Genomic DNA, 7750 nt, shown 5'->3' with positions numbered 1-7750 from the left:
CTCTTTCCTTCTATGAACCAGGTTTGAGGCTCTCAAAAGATTTGATTCTTTTGGTTCAGCTCCAAGGATCCTCAAATTGATGAACAAGGTGATATACAGGCTAGAGATTAAGTGATCAAAGTATGTGAAAGGAGTCATTGATCCAGAACCTCTTACAAAAACAAATCCTGGTCAGAAACTTCGCAGAGTCCTTAACGTGAGTCCAGTCAGAGAAGAGGGTGGCACACAGAATGCCTCCGATTGTAGGCGAGCTCTCTCTAAAGTCTCTCATCCAGAAAATCAGCCCCTCTGCCAACGTGACAGCGACAAGCTGTCCTCCCAGTGCTCCTTCCTCACTGGGACAAGCAGGGTACCAGATGGCCAGGCATTCGGGCACCTCTTGTTTTTGCACTTTGAGCAGGGAAAATAGCCTCTGGGGCACACGGGTCAGTGTCATGCGCATCTCCTGCTTCAGAACTAACCTTCCATTACTGTCCCTCTGCTTTTGACCTTGGGAATCTGAGATGGTGGCTATTTCCTGGTCAGTGACTAGCTTTTTTTTCCCACTGATCCTCCAAAAAGAGGGGACCCCCTTATCACCTTGTTTGTCTCTGCTGCAAGCCTCCGCACTTAGAGTGACCATACATCTCAGTATTCCCGGGACTGCCCAGGTTTAGGCCTTTATCCTACATCTTTTTTAAGTTAAAAGTTACATTCAGTAGAACAACTTTTTAAGTGTTCAATTTAATAGGTTCTGACAAATGTATTCATTTTTACGAGCAACAACCAGTAAGGCTTTTAGTCAACAATAGGCTATCAGCATTTAAGCTCAGGGGGTGGAGTGTCAAAACTTATATGCAGATTTTTTAATGCAGAGAGGTCGGTGCCCATAACCCCTCACATTGTTCAAGGTCAACTGTACACTGTACAGTAGTGCTGACTGTGGTCACAATGGTGTTCATCAATTATATCCCTCGTACTTATTTCTCTTAGAACTGAAACCACCTTCATCCATTTCTCTCACCCACACCCTCTGCCTCTGGTAACAAGTCTGATCATTTTCTATGAATTTAGGGCTTTTATTTATTTTTTTTAGAGTCCACATATCAGTGAGATCATACAGTATTTGTCTTTCCCAACTATCTCACTGATTTCATTTTGCATAATAATGTCCTCAACATTCATCCACGTTCTTGCAAATGGCAGGATTTCCTTTTTGCTCACAATAATATTCCATGACTGAGTAATATTCTCATGGCTAAACATTTCAGAAGTGGGATTTCTGAATCATATGGTAGTCTTTTTTTATAAAAAAAAAAATACATTTTTATTTATTTCAGAGAGGAAGGGAGAGGGAGAGAGAGATAGAAACATCAATGATGATAGAGAAACATTGATCGGCTGCCTCCTGCATGGCCCCTACCGGGGATCAAGCTTGCAACACGCACATGTGCCCTTGACTGAAATCGAACCTGGGATCCTTGAGTCCACAGGCCAACACTCTATCCACTGAACCAAACCAGCTGGGGCTGGTAGTTTTCAATTTTTAATTTTTGAGAAACCTCCATACTGTTTTCCATATTGACTGTACCAGAAATGCACTGGATTCCCTTAAGAATTGCTTTTAAATACTATCTAGAAGTTAATATGAATAGTAAACTAACTTTATGGAGTGAAAGCAGATGGCATTTTGCTACCATCTTTAAATGGAACCTCCTTTAGACTGGGACTTCAGACACATGGGTTCTAATCTTAGCTTTGTCTCGAATTCAGTGTGTGATCCTAGGTTAGTCATGCCACATATAATAATATTATCAATAATAATAATAATGGCTGCTGACATTTATGTAGAAGTATGCCAGATATTTCACATATATTATTTCATTAATATAAAAGAGGAAAGATCTGCCAGGGTGAAATCAAGATAGTAATTCAAAGAGAAGTGATAAAAAATATCCCCAAATAATAGCTGTCACTGTAATAAAGATTTGGCACCATGTGTCTCATTGAACCTTCACAATAGCCCTAATGAGGTGGGTTCTGTTACCTCAGGAAACTGAGACTCAGACAGCTTACAGTGCCCAAGGCCACAGGCAGCTGGCAAATGGCAGGGCTGAAATTCAAATCCAGGCAATCTCACCCTCACACATTTGTTTTTAATCTTGATGCTCAACTCCCCAGGCCCTAACATGGAAAGCAGAGAGGCAGGAAAAGACATATAAGCTATCCTTGGAAACATGGTCACAGGCATGCAGGTAGAGGAACTGTCTAGACCGCTCATCACTTTAAACATTTACCCCACAGCTGCCACTTACTGAGTGCTGATAGATGAAGAGTTTTCCTGAAACACTTCACATGCATTTCTATTTCACTCGTGAAATTGGCTTTTGCTATTGCCTCTCTTCCCTTACCAGCGCTGTGATATTGTTTCAGGGCATCTCTGGCCCACCTTCTGATGCTCAGCTACTTAGGATTCAGCACATTTGCAAAGTTTCTCTGCTTTACTCACTCCCAGGTTTCTGAGAACACATTTCCTTCACTGAGGTCAGGCCAATCTAATCCTGTTCCCAGGAGCCCTCAGCCCTCATTGGGGATGGGTGAGGAATATGATTAGACAATCTACATCAGCACCAGCCGGTGTCCACGATGGAATGTTTTAAAAACTGGACCAAGCATTCTGAACTATGCACGATAAACTTGTGCTTTCTCCTCCACCAGCTATGGAGTGGAATCCAATGAAAACCAGCCATAAGTCACTACCAGGTGGGGCAGCAGCCAAACACCAAAGCCAGTCTAAGAGATCAGAGCACGCAAAAATAATATGGGTTAGGGGTCAGGACAATATAGCTAGCTGCCAAGTGGAGTGAAGGTCAATTTCAAGGCTTAGATGAAAACCAAAATTCAGGTCTTTAGTTCAAGTCATGCTGATTCAATTTTATGTTGGTGGACAACGTCATTATGTGAAGACCCAGATAACACAGCCAAGTAGGTATCCACGACAACAGCTCTTATTGGGGAGTAACCTTTGCTATTATCTTTTTTTTTTTAACTATTTTCTTCCACAAGTGACAAAGATAAGAGAACATGAAATCATTCAGGGCACTTGAGATGGAGAACTCCTTGGCAGGGACTTTGGTCTTATTTTGTCCCCAGTGATCTTGCCACAAGGTGTGATTATGGATTCTTGAAGGTCCCCAATGATGGTCTGCAAACACTCTTTAAAAGAAGTGGCTGGAAGACTGTTCAAAAGTAGCAATCTTATAATTTCTACATATTATCTGGGAGTTCTTCAGATTCTAGTTTGTGAAGCAGCATGCCTGACTCTCCCTTTCACAGAGAATTCTCTCTGAAGTGTGTGTGGATTCCTTGTAAATGTGATAGCACTGAGACAGCATGACAAACTAGTCCAATGACTTAGGCACCTTCAGATCCAGAGCTCACGTAATTGTCTCACTTCCTGGGGCTTGAAGGGGCCGAGGGGGTGAATACCAGACCTGCCCCTGTCTTCTGGGAGAGATGATTATTTCCCACAGCCTCCTGGCCCAGACACAAGCCTTTACAAGGGAGCCAGGAACGTTTCCTGGAGTTGAATGTAGCCCGGAGGTCATGGGTGTGATGGTGCACAATGATTAATGACAGAGAATGCTTAGTCAGGAGTATATTTAATGTATACTTAGGTGTTGGCAACTGCTTGCAGACAATTATTTCTCCAGGACATCTCCTCATTGCCCCTGAACCATATGACTATTACTGTTAGATGTGTACCTGGGGTCCTGGACCTTCATGAATTGTTGATGGAAGACACACACAGGACTGCCAATGTGTTCCCATCTGGCACCTGCCCTTATTGTTCCTATGTTCATCTCTATTGTATTTTCTAAAATGGTGCCATTTTCCTCTATTTAAGAACCGTTCAGCTAATTGAATACGGTCAAAAAAAAAGAAACAGAACAAATGAGTGTCCTCCTGTTCTGCCTTATTTGTGGTCCAAAGTTCGTAAATGAAATGTGTTCTATGGTTCCGAGTTACTTTAGCTTTAACTACCCATACTTAACCCTGTTCCTTTCCAACTTTAGACTCAGCTAAAAATGTAGACAAGGTTAATTCCTTATGTTTAAAAATAAGTTTTGACAGAAAATCTGAATCTCTGGATTTGCTTTTTAGAGGAAATGAGGTTTCTAGTAATTTCCTAAAGAAACTGCAAGTGTCCTTAAGTTAACTTACTAATTTATTTAATTAAGTAAATAAGCAGCAAACAAACAAAAATATGATCATATCACCTTAGGGTAGCAATCCTGGGGTTGGCTATGAAAACATCTGATTAACATATTCTTCTATTTATTAAATTGTTCTATCAGCCATCATCACCACAATGCTTATTCTCAGGTGAGAAGCTAAGATTAAAGCTGGCTCATGTGGGTGGCCTGGTCCTGATTTTTTATGTTCCCATGAGGACCAAATTCCTTTCTGAATTCTGTGGGTTGACTGGAGACGTGATCTACTTCTTCCTCTCAATGCTGTGGCCACAAGAATTTAGTCACAATATATTCTCCTCTTATCTACACAAGCTCAAGCCATTATTGGTTTATTCTCTTAATAGAATGAGGACAATTGGTGTTAAACTGTAATCGACTTAACTGTCTCCTTGTCAACTGACCTCTGAGTTGAAGGGGAAAGAAATCAATTTCTAGAAATCTAAGTCAAATGCATCTTATCCTCTCAGAAGTTAGCCTTGACCCAAAGCCCTCCAACATACGTGCCATTTCCTGAGAAAGCAAGGTCAACCATATAGAAATCAGTGTTTTAGAATAGTGACTTCTTTTAATTAATTGTTCAAACGGCATCCTCAGTTCAGCTCTAAAATAAGACCCTTTATTATTCCTGAAACTGGAACTTCTGGATTGCTTTTCATTGACATCCTTTTAGAGTACTTAGTGGTCAGCATATAACTGAAACTGCCAAGGTTCTTGGAAAACAAAGGACTGCTTTTTGTTTCTTTGTTTTTACTTGTGTCTCAGTTATGTTCTTGTGTACCCTGGACTCTGCCTAATATTGCCAGCTTCTGAAGGCAATTCCACGTGCCCCACTTCTCCAAACTCGGCAATGTCTATCTCTTAATAAGTAGAGGATTAAGTATTTCCTTGATTTCTCTGAGTTGGAATTATAGCATAAATTCGCTCAGGATTTCATTTCTATATCTTACAAACCTATTCTTTGAATCATTTGGGAAGGATATCTTTTTTTTTTCTTTCAAGAAGGTCCAGGCACTTTAAGACAAAAATCCAATTACACATCCAGGTAATTAAATAATCACAACCCTTACAGGTACCCAGAGGGCTGAAACTGGGGTTTCAAATAGATGAACCATTAAGAAAAGTCTTTTTTCTCTGAAGTTGGTTCATTTGAGCAAACTAAAATAACTGAAACCATGTTATTTTAAAAGCAAAACTGCAATAAAGAAGAGTTTAAAGAAATATAAAACATGATATTCATCACCATTTTCTAGTTTTCCATCTATCTTTTAAAGTATCTAATGATTCCCTGATTATTGTGATTATGACTGCTTACAGCAAAACAAACAAAAAAAAGAAAACCAAAGAACAAAAAAATCAACTCCTTTTCCACAAGTCAACCCATATGTGACACACATTTTAAATTCCTACAATGTGTTTAAAACTTTTTACTCTTACGATCTTCTAGGTTTGAGGGGAGGTAATATTCTCATGATATAGGTAGCTAGTACATTTGTTCCTGCTCGACAGGAAAAAAAACAAGACATTGGTAGGAAAACAACCACACGCAGGCCGAAGAAAAGAGCCTCATCTCTCAAGAAATTAGAGGAGAGTTCACAGTGTTGAGCCAACTTGAGGTTCAGCCCACTGAGCCCCTCCAGCAATGATATTCACTTGATACCTACAAATTACATTCTCAGAAATAATCGAGATCATATTCATTTATTCAACAAATATTCCTTGAGGGCTTAGTATGTTCCAGGCACTATAACCTTAGGTGCAACACATGGAAGTCACGGCCCTGTCCTCAGAGGCTAGAAGCCACTGATGGAAGCCAACTTATAAACAAAGAGGCCGTGAGGTGTAGGGATGAGGAACTTGGGTGCAGGTGTCAGACAGATTTGAATCCCTGCTCTGCCACTTTCTTAGCCTTATGCTCTGAAGCTATTTATAGCCTCAGTTTCCACGTCTGTAAAATCTGGATGAGAGTAGACTCTATTAGAAGGTCAGAGGTTTGTAGTGTAGGCTCAATAAAATCTTCCATGTAAAGCCACTTAGTCCGGGACCAGGGACATATACTAAGCCTGCCAGGAATGCAAGGTCGTGGATAGCTCAGTGGTAGCACCAGGGAGAGCAGAGATTGATCTGACTGGGCAGACAGAGGCCCTTCTGTTTCAAGACTTTATGAACATAAATAATACTGTGCTAAAGCCAGCTAGCCAAGAACAGAGAGGGGAAATGTCTAGAGCTGCTCTGTAGCCACAGGATGCTCAACTTACGAAACACAGAGATACACAGTTATCTGTGGGGCTGAAATCAGAGAGGATCTTGATTAGCCTCAGAGAGTGCTATAAGATTGGATTCTTCCTGCCTCTTTGCTTTTAAGTCCTGATAAGTATTCACTTCCTGTACATGCAAATCCTGTTTGAAAATAGGTATCATGGCCTAGCTGGTTTGGCTTGATAGATAGAGCGTCAGCTTGTGGACTGAGGTTTCCTGGGTTTGACTCTGGTCAAGGACACATACCTTGGTTGCAGGCTCTATCCCTGGCCCTGGTCGGGTTGTGTGTGGGAGGCAACCAATCAATGTGTCTCTCTCACATCGATGTTTCTCTCTGTGTGTGTCTCTCCCCCTCCCTTCCATTTTCTCTTAAAAATAAAAATCAACGGAGACAATAGATATCATAATAAGGGTCTCATTACAGTGTTGTTACTGTCACGTAAGAGAATGTATGTGAAATTCTAAACAGTCAAGCACTGTACTAAATCTATGATTGCATTAATTATGCAAGACAAGATGACAATGTACTCTCTCCATGAAGCACGCCAGGCAATGCTGATGATGGCAGCACAAGAACTTTTCAAAGGCCATCCAGCCGATCTCACTCTTCCCTGCTTTCAATTCCCTCCCTTCACCCAATCTGGGTGTAAAAAGCCAATCTTCTCACTGAGGGAAGCAGGACAGCTGATGAAGGGAGGCCCCAAGAATAATACGAAAAATCCACGGACTGGTCAGAAGTTATAAAAGGATTATGATCCAAGGAGGAGAAGGGAAACCATGCAAGGAATGAGCAGCATCCCCATTTGCCTCAGGGCAATAAGTCCAAGATTAGAAGATAAAAAATACACTGGCCTGAAAATGTAAAGATGGGCAAACACTAGCCAGGTTAGATGGGAACCCAAACCAAAGGGCATACATGGAACAAATCGCCACAAAGGCTAGTACTGTCCTGGGGCTCAAACACAGCCTGAAATCACAGTGTCCCATCCGTGGGCACTGTCATTTATGTCTGCCTGCTGCATGAATACCTGTGGGAAATCCACCACTGAATGAGCCTTGGTAGGACTAGAGGCCCTAGGATTTTGTTCCTAGCAATAGGAATGTGTTCCCCGTCCCAGTGTTGGGGCATCCAATGACCAGTGGCAATAATGGCACATCCCACCCAGCCTATTTCTATAGTCTGGCTTGTGCTGAACTTTTGGCTGCCAGCTTTCCTCTCGTCTGACCTGGGGATCTTGCCTGCTCATAGATACAGATCC

The sequence above is a fragment of the Myotis davidii genome, unplaced genomic scaffold (genome assembly GCF_000327345.1).
Source record: "Myotis davidii unplaced genomic scaffold, ASM32734v1 scaffold71, whole genome shotgun sequence".
In the NCBI taxonomy this organism is placed as follows: domain Eukaryota; kingdom Metazoa; phylum Chordata; class Mammalia; order Chiroptera; family Vespertilionidae; genus Myotis; species Myotis davidii.
The sequence above is the reverse complement of the archived record's forward strand: the minus strand, read 5'-3'. Positions refer to the sequence as shown.